This window comes from Musca vetustissima, unplaced genomic scaffold (assembly GCF_032173495.1).
Source record: "Musca vetustissima isolate MV318-11 ecotype Yass unplaced genomic scaffold, APGP_CSIRO_Mvet_v1 utg22496, whole genome shotgun sequence".
NCBI classification, from domain to species: domain Eukaryota; kingdom Metazoa; phylum Arthropoda; class Insecta; order Diptera; family Muscidae; genus Musca; species Musca vetustissima.
In genome coordinates this window covers 205,178-211,177 of record NW_026880323.1, presented here as the reverse complement: position 1 = coordinate 211,177, position 6,000 = coordinate 205,178, and positions in this window count along the sequence as shown.

Below are 6,000 nucleotides of genomic sequence, written 5' to 3'. Positions count from 1 at the left end.
AGAGAAAAAATGAGAAACCACCATATGAAATGACTTACTAAAAGAGAACGCAGAGAACGAATTTTTTTATACATGTAAACACGGGCACCAGTTCCCATGCTTGCCCAGCATTAACTAACGAGTAAAACATCAAACCAAAGGCTTTGGCGCAGGCACATCCTCCTGTAGAGATGAAGATGGAAACCTGGTGACAGATACAGACAGCGTGTTGAGGATCTGTGAAGGAGCATTTTGAAAAGCTTCTGGTATCAAATAGTGGCGGTGAAGAAGATACCCCAGAACCAATAAGAGATGGCGGTATAGAATGTATACCTCCTAGCCAAGATGAGATCAGCATGTGCTAATGGATTACCAGCCGAACTATTCAATACCGGTGGTCAGATGCTAGAGGAATGCATGCCCAATGATTGAAACCTTAGCATCCTGTGACAGCATCCTCTGACCTTCTACTTCCATTCCAAATGGTTGTATACAACTGCAGATTGGCTATTCAATATTTTACAATGTTCTACTGTTTATCTTTCTTTCTCTTTAATACAAACTGTTTTAAAGGCTACAGCAGAAAAAATTGTAAAATTCCACCGGCATATATTTTGTAAATGCGTGTCCCATTTTTTCCGTGTCCGGAAATCAACAGGAAAAACATTCTTTTTAGGGAGGTCGTCGTTTTCGTTCCTTTGGTTACTTTTTTTTCTTCACATGTCAAATGGTTGGTTGTAAGTAATAGGCGGCTTATTATTGTCCTAGCAACATAAATACCAAAATATGAACGGCTACAAGACATGCAATTTGATGACAACACAGAAAAACATAAAACGCTCACAAAATCTCTTATAATGAATAAAAACATGTGTAGGCGGAGGTTAATAATTATGTCAAGTTGCTTAACACCGAGGGAAAGTAAATACAAAAAAATAATAACCGGCATAATTTGTATTAGCGTTGTCAAGGATACCAAAAAAAGCAAGGAAAGGAAAAAGGTAGCAAAAAAGAAAACACTATGAGGGCAAATGTCATAATAATAATGGGAAATAATGTAACACACACTACTCCCCTCCTCCAAGCAGGAGGTGGACGGCATATTTTCTACGTTGTTTTGTCCAAAGACAAGTGATGTGTGATTTTTGTTGGTGATAATAAAATAAAGGGGCGTTAGTTTAGGGCAAACATAAAATGCAATGAAATTATATAGATTTTTGGGGACAATTGGGTCCAACCAGCCCCAATTAAACACAATTTTCAAAATTTCGTGTCGGTTGGCGTATCGCCTTTGGTGCACCATTTACATGTAATCAGATGAAATTACAAATGGGGGCTCTTTGCATAAATCTGAACAGATGTAAAGCAAAGAGGACACAACTCATTCTAGTCTAAATTATGTAGGTTATGAATGGGACATATGTAAAGACTTGGGTCCATCATTTACATGATTATCCTATGAAGATCATAAATGACCCATGTCAAATAACCTCAGTACCCTAAGTGTCGATCTGTTAGACGCAAAATCGTTGAGCCATTGTAGACATGAAATCGAATGAGATCAATATCGAAATCTCAATATAATCACTTTCAAATTTATTTCAAATCAGCCTTAAAGATTTTAATTTTTTAAAAATAAATTGGGATTGTTCGGCGATAAACTGTGTGACAATAGTTTTACATTTCACCATTAGTGCAGCAACTCAATGAAAAACTGTGCAAATCTATCAAAAAGAAGAATCAAAAAGAAGGCATGGTGAATAACACACTCCCACTTATTTCCTTGAACTAGCAGAGTTTTTCCCATTCGAGGAATATGAAATTATTCTGACCACTAATCGCTCCATGATTCTAAGATTCATATTCGACAGCCATTACAATGTCAAGAGAGGGAACAAGGTTATTAATCTCCATATCCGGAAATATTTGGGGAGCTGATGAAGTATTCTTGTCAGTCTACAAAGTGATAGGTTAATACAAGTGCTACGCAATGGTAAAATATTCCGCCCTGAGAAAAGCATCAGGGTGTGTCCCATGGTTCTGGAGAGATAAAAAATAAACCAACTGATGCATTTGAGGAAGCAATCTAATAATAATGTTATTTTTTAAACCTTGGAAAGCAATCGGTACTGATATCAGCAAAAGATCAGCTGCTATTGCGATAAAACAGAGTGGTCTTTGTCCAATTGAGATCAGGATAGTATATCCACCTCAATTCGTATTGGGCAAGAATTAATGGCACGATAAAAAAAATATCTGTCCGGCATTTGATAATGATCTGAAGGCATTCTTTTAACCAAATTTTCAAAAATGTCTCTTTATCGGCACCCCAAGATCTGCCGGCAAGCGACTTGAGGAGCTTGTTTCTGTTTCTCATCTTATCGCAAATAGCGGTGGCTTGTGGCGGACGACTTAAATAAGCTACCGAACGTTACACCCATCCCGCATGTGGTTAATTGCCTAACCAAACCCTCTCTTAACCACACCTTTATTTTGGACTCAACCTATTCATGTCGCTTCCTTCTTGAATCTTGAGTTACAAGCAAAACCTGATGGATCAAGAAGACCTTCACACACATAATATTCAATTATAAAAACGGTTAAGGCTTGTCGGATGAGTCGAATTCATTAACGACATCTTATAATTGAGGTCCTCTCTCAATTATGGGGATATTTTTAATCATCCACTTCAGCTCTTTTTCTATAAAGTCTATCAGATTTAACATATCTCTATAAACGATCAACTCCAATTCTTCTATAAAGGCTCGTGCAGAACAAGATTTTTAAATCTAGAGATTCCTGGGTTTATAAAGACTTCGTTAAACAACAGTATTAAGGTTTTACTCATCTATACAGATTTCCTGCTTAATATCCCCTTTAGCTTATCTATACATACTACGTTAGCGAGGACTCTCTACTTCAGGACCTACTCCTTCAATTTGTCTGTAGGACCCTCTGTTTGAATTTTCTCTATAAAGTCTTATACAAAGAATCTGCTTTTGACCCATCTATGGGCGGGCGGTCTGTTTTATTTCGCCTAAAAAGACTCCTTCAGCTTCATCTCAGGCTCGCTTTAAAAAAAAAATCGCTTCAAAACGTCTATTAAGCCTCACCATTGGGTGCCGATTAATAACTGTTAGTATCATCCCAGGACACTTTAAGATCTGTACAACCAGTACCCTGCTTCCTTTAACGAGTGGAATAAACATATCGACGCGAAGATTGACGAAAGAAGTGGGTGCAGACTTAATGCAGTGGTCCCCCGTCCTTTAATCTAACATGATCACAATAGACAAAAGGTATTTAAGAGGGCTTCCAGCTGACTTGTTATTATATTTCCACATCCTTCGACCCTACTTAAGTAGGGAACTTCAAGCGAATTAACTGAACGAAAAACAGCAGCAACAACACAACTGGCGACATTAGTAACATGATATGAAATCAATTACATAAAAAATTACTCTAGGTAACATTATCATCATGACATTTTGAATTTTGACTTATATGACAACAAATAAAAATCACACAGATGACATACACACACACTATTACAAAAACAACCCTCGTATAATAATGAAGCCAAGCAAAGCTTCTTGTAAGAAAGATCCGTTACTTCGAAAGGAATAAAATATTAAGCAATTTCGAAATATATAAAATCATTTACAAATTTATGCAAAACCCAGCAGAGAAGTAACAGCGGCAATCATCATTCACAGTTCGGCAATGAATCACAAAATTTCTAAACAAAAAAAAATCGAATAAATCCAATTAAAATCCAAATATACATTTCTGAAGAAAAAAACAACAACAAAAGAAAAATGGTAGAGAATTGTAAAAAGAAAGGGTTAAGGTACAACTATTTGTCGGTCTAGCAAGTATGTTCACATACGTTCGTCTGTCTGTCCGTCCATCATCATTGATTGCAAGAACGGATGTAATGGAAAAAAAGGGGAAAAACAATGGACATTCCATAAAGTGTGGTGACAAGAACACAAGAAATAGATAATTATGAGAAAAGGGTCACTAATTGTTCTATAACTTTAATGTCAATAACCTAAAAAAACCGAATTTGGCAGCAATATCGAATGGGAATTGTTGTTGGAGAAAAATACATATTGGAACAATAAGTAAACAACTGATGCGGATACAATCCGTGCAGCATTGATTTTGACATACGTGAGATGTTCGAAGGTTTTCCAGGCATACATTTTAAAAATAACACAAAAAAGCACACACACATTCACATTTAGTACTTCTGCAAAACACAATAATTTAAATGTTATTGCAAATTGTTTTAAACAAAATAATAAAAAAAATAAATATACCTTGTTTTTGGCATCAAAATAACATTTCATTTCGAAAACTGATTTCTTTTTTTCAAGCTCTCTTTTGCAATAATTTTTTGTTCGAAATTTTCTTTGTTTAGTATCAAGTGGTGGCTGCTGCTGCTCGCTCGGACGGACGAACAGACAGACAGACGAAAACGATGTGGATGACGATGATTCGTGGTATTGGTGTGTGCCTGTTTTTGCTTTCCTGGTGTTGTTTTGTCGTATTTCAAGAGAATTGTATGTCAAATTATTGGTTCCATATGTGCTAAACTGCTGTTAATGCTGGCTCTCACTTGCATGTGTAGTCAAGGGACCCAGCAGCGGCGGCGGCGGACATGTATTTTGACCAGTCCTTTTTTCTACAATTTCCACATGTTTTTCTTTACGCAACCTATTTGTTTTCAACACAATTAATTAATTTTCTGTTAATATCCACACACACTTTATTTAATATTTATGATTTGCACTCATTTTTCCACAAGCAAGCATTATTTTGCCGATCTTCATTTGTTTAATTTTGCAAAATAAAAGAAAATAAAACATCAAAATCTCTTTCGACAACCTGGACACTGCTCTCCGGGCACCCACTGACTCGCACACACACACATACAAACAATTCATGTTCGAAACGTTATAATGGGCAATGTCGACGTCGTCGTCGTTGTTGCATTTGTTTTTGGTAAACGGCGTTAACTAATTTTTAACGGCGTTTGGGGGATAGAAAGCAAACGGCGGCAAATAAAGGCATTTTTGACAGACAGACAAGCCTAAAGAGGAAGTGTTTTGTTTCTTCAAGGAATGATAAAAAATCAAGTGTTTGAGAAGGGAAAATAGAAAAACGCAAAGGAAAATATATAGGAAGATGATCGTTGATGCCAGTAAAATGGTATATATCAAAAAAGAATTAATAAGCAAAATGCATTGTACTGTGTCGCCTAAGGCTACGTTTAGATTACTAAATGCACTCGATCTCAAATGTCAATTCCATTGCGTATCGTGTTCACTAATCCAGTGGATTTATTTGACGTATAAGCAATGGAATTGACATTTGAAATCGAGTGAATTTCGTAAATCTGAACGTATCTTAAAGAGATCACTGTATGTATGGTTACTACTTTACATCAGTTTTAGCTAAACAATACATCATTTCAGACTCAACAGAGACGTCAGAATAATTTCAACTTGTTTAGGAAAATAATTGCTGATTTTTTGTTAATAATAAAAGGAGACACTAAATGAAAAAGTGACTTAAAGCAGGAACTAAATTACTTGTCGGCTTTTTTAGATACCATAAAGGACAAATTGTAATCGTAGTAATAATACAGTCTTAGAGGTTCTGCAATAAACATTACATTAAATACATGTTCGTTATATGCCTGATCCACTTCCATATGGTATCGTAGATTCTTACGGTGATATTTTGCTTTAGTTTCAGATACTTTTATTAATTCTTTGGATGAAGGTGTAAAATTATACTGATGAAATCCGCAAGAGTCAAACTGTTAAAACACAGCTTAGATGTAAGAGGAAGTTTAGAACCACTTGCAGGAGGTATAGATCAGTCTGTGATAAATTATGCGGTATAAGTATGTTATTCCAAAAATTTGTGAAAGTTCAGTCAATTGTTTGAAAATTGAGTACTTGAAATATTAAGACAGAATAGAATCTCTAACACGTTTAAAGGGGTTTT